Genomic DNA, 15,002 nt, shown 5'->3' on the forward strand with positions numbered 1-15,002 from the left:
TGAATTTCTCTTTGGCCTCCTTATCTCGAGAGACAATGGGTAAGCGCCTGGAGGTGGTCAGTGGTTTGTGGAGCAGCGCCTGGAGTGGCTGTAAAGGCCAATTCTAGAGTGACAGACTCTTCCACAGGTGCTGCAGAGAAATTTGTTTGTCGGGGCTGTTACACAGTTGGCTCTCCCCTTGCGCCTCTGTCTTTTTTCCTGCCAACTGCTAAGTCTCTTCGACTCGCCACACTTTAGCCCCGCCTTTATGGCTGCCCGCCAGCTCTGGCGAACGCTGGCAACTGACTCCCACGACTTGTGATCAATGTCATAGAACTTCATGTCGTGCTTGCAGACGTCTTTAAAGCGGAGACATGGACGGCCGGTGGGTCTGATACCAGTGGCGAGCTCGCTGTACAATGTGTCTTTGGGGATCCTGCCATCTTCCATGCGGCTCACATGGCCAAGCCATCTCAAGCGCCGCTGACTCAGTAGTGTGTATAAGCTGGGGATGTTGGCCGCCTCGAGGACTGTGTTGGTGATACGGTCCTGCCACCTGATGCCAAGTATTCTCCGGAGGCAGCGAAGATGGAATGAATTGAGACGTCGCTCTTGGCTGACATACGTTGTCCAGGCCTCGCTGCCATAGAGCAAGGTACTGAGGACACAGGCTTGATACACTCGGACCTTTGTGTTCCGTGTCAGTGCGCCATTTTCCCACACTCTCTTGGCCAGTCTGGACATAGCAGTGGAAGCCTTTCCCATGCACTTGTTGATTTCTACATCTAGAGACAGGTTACTGGTGATAGTTGAGCCTAGGTAGGTGAACTCTTGAACCACTTCCAGAGCGTGGTCGCCAATATTGATGGATGGAGCATTTCTGACGTCCTGCCCCATGATGTTCATTTTCTTGAGGCTGATGGTTAGGCCAAATTCATTGCAGGGCTTTTCCGCTGGCTAGAGAATTAATGGCATCACTGAGTTCCGATTTTGTTGGCTGTATGTCCAGCTCATCCATGACTGGTAGAGGCTGGGCTGCATTGAGGGCCGTCTCAGTGACAACATTCTCCCTGGAGTACAGTTCTAGGTAGTGCTTAAGCCAGCGGTCCATTTGTTTGTGTTGGTCAGTGATTATGTCCCCTGATTTAGATTTGAGGGGGGGGCCCTGAATTACGCTCCTCCATATTGGCCATGCTTTCACTGGGGTTACTCTGTTGCTAGTTAACTCAAGCCACTTTAGTTCTCTCTTTTCTCATTCTTTCTGGAAGGTTCTTTCTCTTTCTGTCTGCTTCCTTGCTTTCTCTCTCTCCTCTTTTTCTTCACGTTCCTTCTGGAAGACTCTTTCTTACTCTCTCTCCTGTCACTCTCTTTCTCTTTCTCTTTCCCTGTCTTCAATTCAAGTTTCCTCTGTTCCATTGTAGCTTTGCTAGCAATACCCTGTCTGGGTCTACTTCTAACCCTGTTTCTGCTTCTTCAGATTCAAGGGAAAAATGGTTGGCCACTAGTCTTAGGAGTTCAGACTTCCTAGCCTTGCCACGTAGAGTGATCCCACACTGCTCAGCCATTTCCCTCAACTCCTCCAAAGACAGTGTTTTTAACTTATCACAAGTTACTTCACCCTGGCTTGGGGAGCTACTGGCTTCAGTCGCAGACATGTTAGTATTCAAGCACACACAACCACAAGAAAACCTGTGTTGAAATCTTTTCTCTTTTTTGATTCGGATCAATTTGGCTTTCCACTTCCAATTTCATGTTTGTCTGTGGGTCAAATCCCAGATGAACCCCCAAATTTCTGTTATGACCAGGTGAGATAGGGGTCTAGGGGTTCCCTCTCAACCTTTGCCTGGTCTAACCATAACAGGGTTTAATTTTAAAAACACCGAGTTTTTAGCTCCTCCTCAGTGAATCCTTGTTCACTGCTTTCCAATTGTAAGACAAAGAAATCAGACAGATTTTCTTAGATTTAAACAAGAAAGGCAGAAGTTTATTAATCTTAAATTCTAATTTGGTTAATGACTACGAGTACGCGACACGACCACGCTAGCTAGCATGCACATGCGATAAACACACATGCAGATAGAGACAGAAAAAATAAAAGAAATAAAGGGGAAAAGTTTGAGGTCATATCTGGTAGTTATTTATGGTCCTTTAAGTTGGACGTGAGTCTTTGCTTGCCAGTAATTCATGCTGTTTGTTGGAGCCCAGTGCATGCTTCAACTTGTTTTGATGTAGGAGTCTTTTCTCTCTTGAGGTTTACATGTCTTCATGTGAGAGGCCTGTGAGAAAGCGAGAGAGAGCCAGCCAGAAGAGAGGCTTTTTTGTTCCAGGTTCAGTTACAGTCTGCAGTCTGCCCAAACTGTCCTGTGAGCACAACTCAAAACTCCAAGTTGACCAGCAGAATAGTCATGTGACTAACTGGGTTAACCACTCCTGCATTTGTGGATTTCAAAGCTCTCATTGGGGAAGGTGGGGGTGTAGTGCTGTCTCCCACGCCAACAAGATGTAGATCACCATTGCTCTGTTAATTGAATCAGTGAGCAATTCTTTTGTCTCTCCAAGCACTGTCTCTTAGTTTGTAAATGTCCTCCAGCCAAGTGTCTGGTGATCTCTTGCTAAACAAGTAATTTCCTCACTCCAGAAACAGTTTAAAATTAACGTTCACATGACAAAATTAATATGCCTCATCTTGGTAGGTGGGGGTCTTCATGACAATGGATTGGTGTTAATTTTTCAAAATTCACTAGATTCTGGAAAGATTCCATCAGACTGGAAAGTGGCAAATATAACCCCTATGTTCAAGAATGGGGGGGGGGGGTGGTGGTGGGTGCAGAAAACAGGTAACTATAGGCCAGTTAGCTTGACGTCTGTCATGGGGAAGGTGTTAGAATCGATCATTAAAGAGGTTATAACTGGACATTTAGAAAAACTCAAGGTAATCGGGAATAGTCAGCATGGTTTTGTGAAAGGGAAATCATGTTTAACCAATTTGTTGGAGTTCTTTGAAGGATTAACATGCACTGTGGATAAAGGAGAGCCTGTTGACGTACTGTACTTGGATTTCCAGAAGGCATTTGACAAGGTGCCATATAAAAGATTATTACGCAAAGTAGGAGCTCATGGTGTAGGGGGTAACATATTTGCATGGATAGAAGATTGGCTGGCTGGTAGAAAACAGAGAGTATGCATAAATGGGTCCTTTTCTGAGTGGCAGGATATGACAAGTGGAGTCCTGCAGTGGTCTGGGGCCTCAACTTTTTACAATTTATATCAATGGCTTAGATGCGGGGAGCGATGGCATGGTAGCTAAATTTCCAGAGGACACAAAGATAGGTAGGAAAATATGTTGTGAAGAGGACATAAGGAGCTTGCAGACTGATATAGATCAGTTGAATGAGTGGGCAAAAATCTGGCAGATGGAATATAATGTGAGAAAATTTGAAGTTGTTCATTTTGGCAAGAAGAATAAAAAAGCAGAGTATTGCTTAAATGGAGAATGACTGCAGAATTCTGGGATGCAGAGGGATCTAGGTGTTCTAGTGCATGAGTCACAAAAAGTTAGTATGCAGGTACAGCAAGTAGTAAAGAAGGCTAATGGAATGCTATCCTTGATTATGAGAGGAATTGAAAATAAAAGTAAGGATGTTATGCTTCAGTTATGCAGGGCATTGGTGAGACCACATCTCGAATACTGCATACAGTTTTGGTCTCCTTATTTAAGGAAGGATGTAAATGCGTTGGAGGCGGTTCAGAGGAGGTTTACTGGATAGATACCTGGTATGAGCGAGTTGTCTTATGAAGAAAGGTTGAACAGACTGGGCTTATTTTCACTGGAGTTTAGAAGATTGAGGGGAGACTTGATTGGAGCATATAAGATCCTGAACAGTCTTGACAAGGTAGATGTGGAAAGGATGTTTCCTCTTGTAGGTGAGTCCAGAACTAGGGGCACTGTTACAAAATTAGGCGTCGCTCTTTTAGGACAGAGATGAGGAGAAATGTTTTCTCTCAGAGGGTTGTGTGACTTTGGAAGACTCTGCCTCAGAAGGTGGTGGAGCCGGGTCATTGAATATTTTTAAGGCGGAGGTAGAAAGATTCTTGTTAGGCATTCAGGAAATCAAAGGTTATCGGGGGTAAATGGGAGTGTGGAATTCAAAACACAAACAGATCAGACATGATCGTATTGAATGGCGGAGCAGGCTCGAGGGGCCGAATGGCCTACTTCAGCTCCTAATTTATATGTTCGTATGTTTAGACTTCTCGACTCCAGTGTGCTATTGATGCCCAGTCATAGTGTAGAGCCAAGAGAGAGGCTAATAGATTATTGGATACTAAAGGAATCAAGGGATAAGGAAAGAGTGCAAGAAGGTGGAGTTGAGGTAGAATATCAGCCATGAATGGCGAAGCAGCCTCAAAGGGCTGAATGGCCTACTCCTGTTCCTATTTCTTATGTTGTTAGTTTTGATTGTGCGCTGTCACCCTGCCAGCAAGAATTGATATTGGGAGTATAAGAACAAAATTGACAAGAGCAATGAGTTCTCCTGATGGAAAAACAAGAAATGCTGGAAATACTCAGCAGGTCTGGCAGCATCTGTGGAGAGAGAAGCAGAGTTAATGCTTCGGGTCAGTGACCCTTCTTCAGAACTCCTATGTTTTGGCTTATATCTTTCCCTCATCCACAGCACCAAAAAGCATTCATTTGCTGCGTACGGGACCATTCAGCTTGAAAACTGTCTTACACACTTGCCTATTTAATGACAATGGCTGCCCTGCAAAAAAAAAAATCAACATTTAGTTAACCAGAAGACCTAACAGAATGCTAGTTCTTTCCCCCATTTCAATTTTCCTTCTTAACGTCACATTGGAAATAGTTACCACTAATAAAACTGGAAACTATTTCCACTACAAACACCACTCAGTGCTTGAATCTGGGCACTCAAAGGCTTTCTTCATTTTATATTAATCATTTTGGATTAAAATTTTGAGAAATGAAGGTTTTCCACATAATAGCATACAAAATTGCAATCTTTATCTTTTGACTCAGGGCATGCTCCCTATTTCAATGCACCATTTTTCATTATATATTCAGAAAATTTTTCCGTTATAACTTGGATGAAAATGGATGCATTTCGAAAGCATCAAAGCCCGTTTAGTACTTTTTCAAGGGATTAAATATTGTAATCTATTGTAATTACTTTCCTTGTATATGTTTCCAGAATATATTGACTGCTTTCACTACATACCACTACAACATGGAAACTATGTTTAATGTAAATGCCTTCTAGGAGTTCTTTGGTGCAAATTAAAGCACGTGCTGTATCTGATTAATCTTCTCAATATGATATCCAATTAGTACACCCATAAAGGTACAACACTGCATCAGCTGCTGTTACTGGTAGAAGATTAGAAGCCGTGTAAAAAACTACCAATGGAGATTCTACCTGGAGACCTTAAAAAATATTCACATACTAATTCTTCAGCAGTCAACGCAGAAGTATTTTCTCTGTCAGTGAGGGCAATAAAGATTAATTGCTGTAATGACCTTGTCTATCTCTCTGTGGATGGATGTGTGAAATTGTGTCTGTAACTGGAACTACTAAAGATACAGTCCCATTGACACTCAATTAAAATTGATTAACCTGTTTTAGGCAAATCCAAGTGCAAAACAACAACAACTTGCATTTGTATAGCACTTGTAACATTGCAAAAAAAAAAATCCCAAGCTGCTTCACAGGAGTGTGAGCAAACAAAATTTGACACCAAGCTACTCAAGGAGGATACTAAGACAGGTGACCAAAGGTGGGAAAGAGTTAGGTTTTAAGGGACATCTTAAAGGGGGAGAGAGGTGGAGAGGTTTAGGGAGGAAATTCCAGAGCTGAGGGCCTTGACAGCTGAAGGCACGTCCACCAATAGTGGAGCAATAAACATCAGTGATGCACAAGAGGCCAGAATTGGAAGAGTGCAGAGATCTCGAAGGGTTGTAGGGATGGAAGAGGTTACAAAGAAAGGGAGGGGTGAGGTCATAGAGGGATCTGAATACAAGGTTGAAAATTAAGTCAGAATTTCAGGGAGTTTTGTTTACTTTAATAACTTATCTAACTTGTGGTATAAAGAAATAAGGACTTCAGCAGAAACGTATAGGGTGACCCCGTACCATTACCAGGACCTCACACACAGTGGGTGACTGAGCAGAAAGCACAATGACTGGCCTTGATTTTCCATCCACTGATTTTAAGGGAGGGGAAAGCACGTATAGTTAGTTAGGTAGTTAGTTAGGGCACTGGAGAATTTCTATTATGTATTCCGTTGCATGTGAGGCCCTGTCAGTGGCGTAGGGCTTTGGAATATTTCATCCATTATATCTCACCTCTGGTGATGACCATAGCCCAGTGCAATACTGAAGGAGCGCTGCTCTGTTGGAGGTGCCATCTTTCAAATGAGATGTTAAACGGACATTCCGTCTGCCTTCTCAGCTGGATGTAAATATCCCCACGGCACTTTTCCAAGAAAGAGGGCTGGAGATCTCCCCAGTATCCTGCCCAATATTTATCCCTCAACCACCAATCAACAGATTATCTTGCCATTATCTCATTGTTGTTAGTGGGATCTTGCTGTGCACAAATTGGCTGCCGCATTGCCAACATTACAACAGTGACCACACTTCAAAAGTATTTCATTGGCTGTAAAGTGCTTTGGAACATCCTGAGGTCATGAAAGGCACTAAATAAATGCCGGAACTGGGATCGGGCGTGGGCAGATGCTAAAAATAGCACCACCAGCCGGTGTGCCAGTTTCCAGCTCCAACCCACCCCCAGGTTATTTTTTCAGAGGTGGGATGGGGGCGTGGCAGGGCTACCCGCCTGCACATGTCTACCATCACTAAAACAGATTACCTTGTCATTATCTCATTGCTGTTAGTGGGATCTTGCTGTGCACAAATTGGCTGCCGCATTGCCAACATTACAACAGTGATCACACTTCAAAAGTGTGATTAAGCTACTTAACAGCCATTTAAGCCGAATTGAAAGGAGGCCAACTGGGATTTTCGGGTCGGCCTGCAGGTTTATGCAGGCAGCGGGGGGCAGTTTAACTGCCTGGAGGTGGCCTCCCAGCAGCAGGCCAGGGGCCAGCATTCCAGGCAGGCCTAGAGGTCCTCCCTGCCTGCCTGCATGCTGCAGCCTCTGTAAGCTGCCCTGTAGAGGGTCTCCCCACTTACAGTCATGGCCTGGCTGCAAAACCCATTTTTTAGTTTAAATTTTAAAAAGTTAGAGAGGGGATGCCTCCATTTGAAGCCCCTTCTCCCTCACTTATCCTCAGGCTGCTGCTCCTTTCAAGCTGGAAGACCTCGAATTGGCCCTCCAGCTTCAAGAGCCCACTCACTATCCTTAATTGGATGGCAAACCCGCCTTCTGGCTATTAATTGGCCACTCTGGGGAAAATCACAATGAGTGGCTGTTTCCCACACAGTGTGGGTACTGACCCACATTTCAGCTTGACGGAGGGTTCAGGAGCCTGCAGGGCTCCTTATAGATAGAAAATTGGTCTTGAACCAATAGTTTTTTTTAAGCCCTCAGTATTGGGGAAGGATTGGGATGTTTGGAGCATCCACGTGGGAAGACATTTTGATACGTCAGGACTTATTCCCCCCTGCCCTCACCACCTACTCGCATATCTAGTTTACTAGAATGAAATTCTGAAGTTTATCAGATTTCCCTTTTGGCCCAGTTTCGTCTGTTCTTCTCTATCACATATGAGATCTAGTTTGGATCTTTAGTGTAACAACTCTGCCTTTCCACCTTCTGTGATGTATGATTGATACCAGCGCATAATAATCTCTTACAGCTGCTAAGAAGATTACTTTAACCCAATGTCAACTCAGCCCCCCAGAGGACAGCACTCCAAAAGTAAATTATCCTTCCAATTGCTACTGGGATGTTCTTTAAAATTTTATAAGATGTGCAAGATTTGATGACATTTGGTCCATTACTTTCAGTTCAAAATTACAAAAGCATATTCTATTAAATGCCTGTAAACTTATCCTCAGTATACATACATTTTTAGAATGTTATACTTGTGACTTTAAATTCAAGTCTTACACCAGAGATCTGAGCACAAAATCTAGGCTGACACTCTTGTGCAGTACTGAGGGAGGTGCCTTCACTGCTAGATATAAATGATCCCACGGCACTATTTGAAGACTATGGGGGTCTTCTCTATCATGTCCTGATAAACATCTATCCTTCAATCAGCAGCATCAAAAACAGATTATCAGGTTATTTAGCTCATTGGCAAATTAACAATACTTACCTAATGCAATGAAATAGGGTTATTAGAGCACGACTCATTGATTTCAATGTACTGGTGTCACAATTGCAACAAACCAAAGAAGTGCAACAATATTAATATATTACAAGGTTGTTTCCTGTGGCATTGCACACATTGGGGGAATTTTAACATCCACACAATGGGCTGAAGTTCACCCGCCCTGGGTGAAGGAGGTGGGGCTGATAAAATAGCGGGGCACCCATGTTGGAATGGTTACTGTGCCACCACTTTTATTTATTTATTTAGAGATACAGCACTGAAACAGGCCCTTCGGCCCACCGAGTCTGTGCCGACCAACAACCACCCATTTATACTAACCCTACATTAATCCCATATTCTCCACCACATCCCCACCATTTTCCTACCACTTACCTACACTAGGGGCAATTTACAATGGCCAATTTACCTATCAACCTGCAAGTCTTTTGGAGGTGGGAGGAAACCGGAGCACCCAGCGGAAACCCACGCAGGCGCAGGGAGAACTTGCAAACTCCGCACAGGCAGTACCCAGAATTGAACCTGGGTCGCTGGAGCTGTGAGGCTGCGGTGCTAACCACTGCGCCGCCCAAACATTCCACCATCTGCCATGGTGGGATTCAAACCCATATCCCCAGAACATTAGCCTGGGCTCTGAATTACTAGTGTAGTGACATTACCACTGCACCACCATCTCCCACTGGGGAGGTTTTCCAGCAGCATGGCAGGAGATGGGCTATGAGGTGGATAGGTTGCCCACTACACTGAGGCAGGTAGCCAATTTGCATAATTAAGGGCCCTATTAAGGGCCATTTTACATGGTCTCCAGCATTTGCGGACAGGGGAATGCCCCACACCGCCACGTGGGGAGGCCACCAGCTTCCCGAGCCAGTCCAGGGGGCCGCAGGCAGGAAAGGCAGCCCCCGCAGCCCCACAACCTCCCCTGCCCCAGACAGGTTTGACCTGCAATTGGGGGGGCCTTTCCCCTCGGTCAACCTAAATTTTAATTTGTATTTTCCTGTTTGAGGAAATCTCCATTTTGAGGTAGCCCAAGGTCCCTCACCATCTCGGAGGCTGCCTGCAGTTAAATCACAGAGCCTGTCCTGCTGCAGGCAAGTGCGGACCTGTCACCCGCTTGTCGCCCTGACGTCAGGAACACAAAGCCCATGGTAAAATTCAGCACAATGGGTGGGAGATAGCTGGAGGGGATGGGTTAAAAATTTTAAATTGCGTAACACAACCGCAATCCACTGCATACGCGCCTGCTGTCATTTTTATGGTGGCAGGTTGTGTGGCGTGTTTTTCCCACCCTTGAGAGGCAGGACACCTTATTATAATATTTAAAACAGGCTCCAACAGTGCAGCTGGGAGCCTCATTTAAATTTAATGCTGGCCAACCTAGTTCCCAGGGTTTAGGAAACCAAGCAGCAAATTGAAGACAACAGCAGCCAGATCCAGTAGGTTAGTCCTTTTCATAGCACAGCTTGTGGGCCAGGAGGAGCACGGGTGCTTCCCCCAGCTGCCCTAGCAAATGTTCTGCCACAATTGACTGACTCACCCCCTCCCCAACCCAAAGCCCGTGATCCTAAGAATTCTGCACATGATCACTCTCAGTCCTCCCCTCATTCCTGATTGTCAGTTCGTCCTCCCAACCCCCTGATCCTCATGCCCCACAATCTCTCCTGATCTTCCCCTCCCTCCGGATTATCAGTCTGACCCTCCTCCCAACAACCCCCTGTGCTTCCCTGGTTGCCAAGGACCATCTACGGCAGTCCATGCATACTGCCTTCTGTCATTGCCTTTCTCGCCTGGCAGATAGCCAACCTATCAGTCTGGCCGGCTGCAGGGCAGGAAATGGAGGAAAAAATAATAGTGAGGTCCTGCCATTAAATTCTGCAGTACCTCCATGTGCCCAGGATTTCCAGGACTCTCCCCACACTGGCATCCCTTACACTCCCTCCCCACCTCTCTGTGAATATCGGGGCCATTAATTTGGAGAATAGTAAGGTCAATTCAAATTCATTCCATCCAACATAAACAGGGTGGTTGCTGCCAGAAAATGGCATCAGATCACTTAGCACCCAATTTATACTCTTTGGCACAACATGGAAAAGAGTAGGGTCATCCAAAATAGGGTTACATTGGAATGGTCACCTCTGGTAAGGTCATCTGGGTGGGTCATCTTGGGTCAATTCCATCTCAGGCAGGAGGCCACTTGTAATATGTTGATCAGGGTCCTGTGATATATGTGGAACACCAATTGGAATTTTGAGCTACATATGGATGCAGAATGCACGTCGCATATTTTGCTTATTTGTATCAGGTAGTGAACAACCTAACATGCGGTCATTAAAGTGGCCGCTGACAGCCACTTAGTAATCGCCCCAGGAAATTTAAGCAACATTTTTTGGGTGGGTCAGGAATGCTCTTCCCAGGCCCACAAAATAATTCAGGCCCACTGCAAACCAGAACACCCTCCGCCACCACCCCCCCCCCGAAATCGCTCTCCTTCACTAGGGTTGCCAACTCTCCAGTAGTGCCCTGGCGTCTCCAGGAATTACAGACTAACCTCCAGGACACTGCTGCGAGCAACACGGGAGCAGAATCTTAGGGACAATAAAAACAAGTTGTGTCATCTCACAAAAATGTCTTTGAGCACCTTGGTCCACTGATTATAAAAATATAGGTCATGGGAAGTGACTGACAGCCAAGAATCATCCAAACAGGTGATGAAGAGTCTCTTTGCTTTCCGATTGATGTGGGGAAGGTGGTTAACCACTGGGATGGATGGGTCAAGAGACCGATGGTGAGAGTGTGGTGGAGGGCAGTTGGTGGCAGGGGTCATGTGATGAAACCTCCAGTAAAATGGCCAACCAGAGTTGACAAGCCTGGACTTGCACAGGTTTCAACTGCTGACTCGGAGCAGAAGGTCTCGTGGAGCAGGTGGAACCATACCTCAGCAAGGATCATTATGCGAATAAGAGGAGTAAAAAAAATGTTGAGGCACTTTTAAGCTACCAATGTCATGAAAACGTGCTACACTGACTGACGATTGTTAATTCATCGATTGGAAACCTAAATTAAACTTTTAAAAAGGATAGCTGGAATTCTACATTAAACTTTTGGCAGCTAAGATGGCTACCACAATTTGCATTGAAATACCTCACATATCAAGGTATCTAAGTAGAGACACATGTCTAAATAGCTCTCATCCAGAACAATGGTTTGAACAGTTAAATTGACTACCTGATATCGCTTTCATTAGCAAGACATTCAAAGCCATCTTGGAAGATTAACCATGGTGGAGATGAGCCTCCAGGGAGTAATCATTGAACCAATAAGGCCCAAGAGAAATTGAAATTCTTAGACCTGAATCTTATGAAAGTGCAACAGAGAATATACTGAGACAATCATGTGACAGTCTGTCTGTGTCTATGAAAACGTTGAGTTTCTTTTGAACACATGAGGCAATCTTTGAGAGCTAATCAGTGCAGGACCCCAGTGGGGCCGTGTCTCTCTCTCACTCTCTCTCACTCTCTCTCTCTCGCTCTCCAGGTAATACTGCAAGTTTCAAACTCTGTCTGTGGACTGCAGAACGTTCAAGTCTATCATTGCTACAGCCAGAGAGCTGAATTTTATTAGCACTCGGCGGCGGCGCTATGAAAGCGGTGGCTTTCCGACATGGAAGTGCTGCCGCTGAGCCCCCGTGATATTACACGTGGAAGCTCATTAAAAAAAGGGGGCGGAGTGGCCGCCCCGATGATGGAGAGGTGGTGGCCGCCTCGTCCCTGGCAACGGCGTCTGGCACCACCATGCAGGCGCCAGTGCCATTTTTAAAGGGCTTCCAGCCCTTAGAGGACATTTAAATGATTAAAGGGACTGGTTCTTTAATAATTTAAATAAAGCTTTGTCCACACCTGCAATCCCCTCTCCCACCCCCCCTCAATGCACATACAGTCATTTTTTTGGCCAATCCCCCCCAAACAATTTAGTTAGCAGTATGACCTATCCTCCCTGAACTTTATTCCCTTTGACCCTAAACCCCTTCCCACCATCCCCACACTCAATCATAAAGGTTTTCCACATTTGCCCCCACCCCGCCCTGATAATTTTACTCCTCCCCCCTCCCCACCAGTGTCTCGCCTTGGAACTCCGTATGGAGTTCTGAAAGCATGCAAGTTGCGATTGGTGGCGGTAAAATCGGCATGGGATAGCCAGTGTCGGCAGGTAAGTTCATTTGCAATCAATTACTGCTCATTTAAATATTTAGATGAAGGCCCCGCTGCACCGAGCTCCCCAGCTGTCGGTAATATGCGGCAGGCCCTTCTTGACGTTGGGGGTCAAGGCGGGCCTCTCCCCGCAGTTTACTAGGATGTACCTCGAAAAGCCTCAGAGGGAATGTAATAAGATTTCATTCCTTTTCCGTTTAGTGAAAGTCTTCAACTTACTATGGGCCATTATGACAAGATATGGCACCACACAGTGTGATTTCTGAAAAAGAATTGCAAGGCTATTACGGGCCCCCCAGCCGCGACCCACGGCATCAAGGGGCTGGTAAAATTCAGCCCAGAGACTCCAGGGAGAATGCCACCTACATCACAGTCTTCCAGTAAACCCCTGAACCAAGCGGGCCAATTCTACCAGCCAGGAACATCAGGACCACGAATTCAGCTGGAACACCACTGAATTACCAGATCCAACAGACTGTATACTATTTTATTTGTTCTGGACTCTAATCCAAACATTCTATTCTTCTCCATTCCGTAACCTATTTTTGTGTGTGTGATTCTCATGTGTATGTGTGTATGTGTGAAAGTTGGAGCGTAGTTTATTATTTTTACTTAGATCAGGTTTTGATTTTAAGTACAATAAACTAATCTCTTTCTTGTTTAATTCAAGAAAACCTGTGCAATTGGTTCTTTTATGATCATAGCACAAAAAGGGTTAAAAACTCACTGAATTGGTAAGCACATTCACTGTTTAAAAGAAATAAACCTTATTGCAGTCAAACAAGGAGAGTGACAAGAGAGGGGGCCTTTCAACCCCTCCTCACCTGATTAAAGCACTTGATAAAACAGAAAGGTTCTGATGGGAACTGGCAGCGACAGGGGTTGTAAAACAGACAGCCGATCCAACCCCACTAGCGCCTCATCGGACAGGTTAGGCTAAAATGACTTCCTTGTAGTTTTTAGACCTAACCATAACAAAATGTTTCCATGAGTGTTTATTTTTCCTGTACATGCATGCTCGCAATCTTTTCTGACTGCCTATTCCACACAACAGAGTGAAAGGGATCAAAGATCATGAATGATATGTATGATAATTGCAATAGGTCTTTAATACAAGCAAATCCTCTGGGGAGACAGCATAGCTCTAGATAATGAAACCAGGAGGGTCCCCCATATGAATGTAATATATTATAAATTTTATAATATAGATTGCAAAATGAAAACAAAAACACATTAATATAGAAAGGGAAAAACCGACTTTCTGCCAGGATTGATGGAAATTTGTGATACATTATTGGTTTTTGGGGAGGAGGTCTTCGGGGGAATCAATAATTCATCTGACATGGTAAAGACCCAGTCTTGTAGCAAAGTGAATAAGTCATTGACTTTACACTGCTGTGGTCATGAAGTGGAATCTCTATACACAAACCGTACATCTGTTGAATTTTATTACTTTTCAACCAGTTTACTAGGATGTGCCTCGAAAAGCCTCAGAGGGAATGTAATGAGATTTCATCCCTTTTCTGTTTAGTGAAAGTCTTCCACTTCCTATGGGCCATTCTGACGAGATATCGTACCACACGGTGTGATTTCTGAAAAAGAATTGCAAGGCTATGTTGTGGCCTTAGGTTGTGCCTTGTCCTCCTATGACTGCAGCATCAATAGAATATAACTGAAGGTAACAGTAATGATGTCTCTGCAAGTTTGTCCCTGATGGGAGCATAGAATCACTTGGTCAACTTCTAGTCAAAGCTTTCCCATAAACCAGCACATCCTCCTGCAACCTTACTTCCAAAGTGGCAACTAACTCTTCCTTTGAACTTCCGTCTATAAAGGTTTGGGTCTCATACAATAGGCTGATCCCTGCTGGAGTATAAGGAGGGGGAGAAATTGGCCATGGGCAGGTGGACACAAAACAGGCAGCATCACATCGCTCGCCGATTAGATACTCTGCTCAATATTCAGTTCTGCTGACTTCAATAGAAGTTCCCTTTCCCATCAGAATCTTTCTGTTTTATCAATACTACTACAATATTGTCATTACTTCACTGAATATATCTCCATTATTCCTCCAAAAATCATGCTCTCTCAATTTTCATTGTGTTGAAGTTAAGACAAAAGGTGGACAAAATTTAACTTCAATAAGCAGAGTAGGGTCATAAATCTGCCGCCTGTTATAGATCCATCCCAATTTTTATTTTGGATAGGGTGCAGAGCGGGCACCCGATCCACTACTGTCTGTCTTGCACGCTTGCCAATATTGAATTTTATCCCCACCATCTCTACTCCAACACATTCTTTCCCAGTAACGGACAACTGTGGAACCCTATCTTTCTCTCAGCCTTCTTTCTCCCCCTCCAATCTGTAGATGTATAAAACCCTAATCTCACTGGCATTTTACTATGAATTCTTGATTTGCCTCGTATTCTTTCCATAGACCTTTCATCTTTGATGTCATCCTGCACTATGGGCCCTGGCCTTTCACTTGGGCTCCCTCAA

Source organism: Heterodontus francisci, chromosome 27, assembly GCF_036365525.1.
Source record: "Heterodontus francisci isolate sHetFra1 chromosome 27, sHetFra1.hap1, whole genome shotgun sequence".
In the NCBI taxonomy this organism is placed as follows: domain Eukaryota; kingdom Metazoa; phylum Chordata; class Chondrichthyes; order Heterodontiformes; family Heterodontidae; genus Heterodontus; species Heterodontus francisci.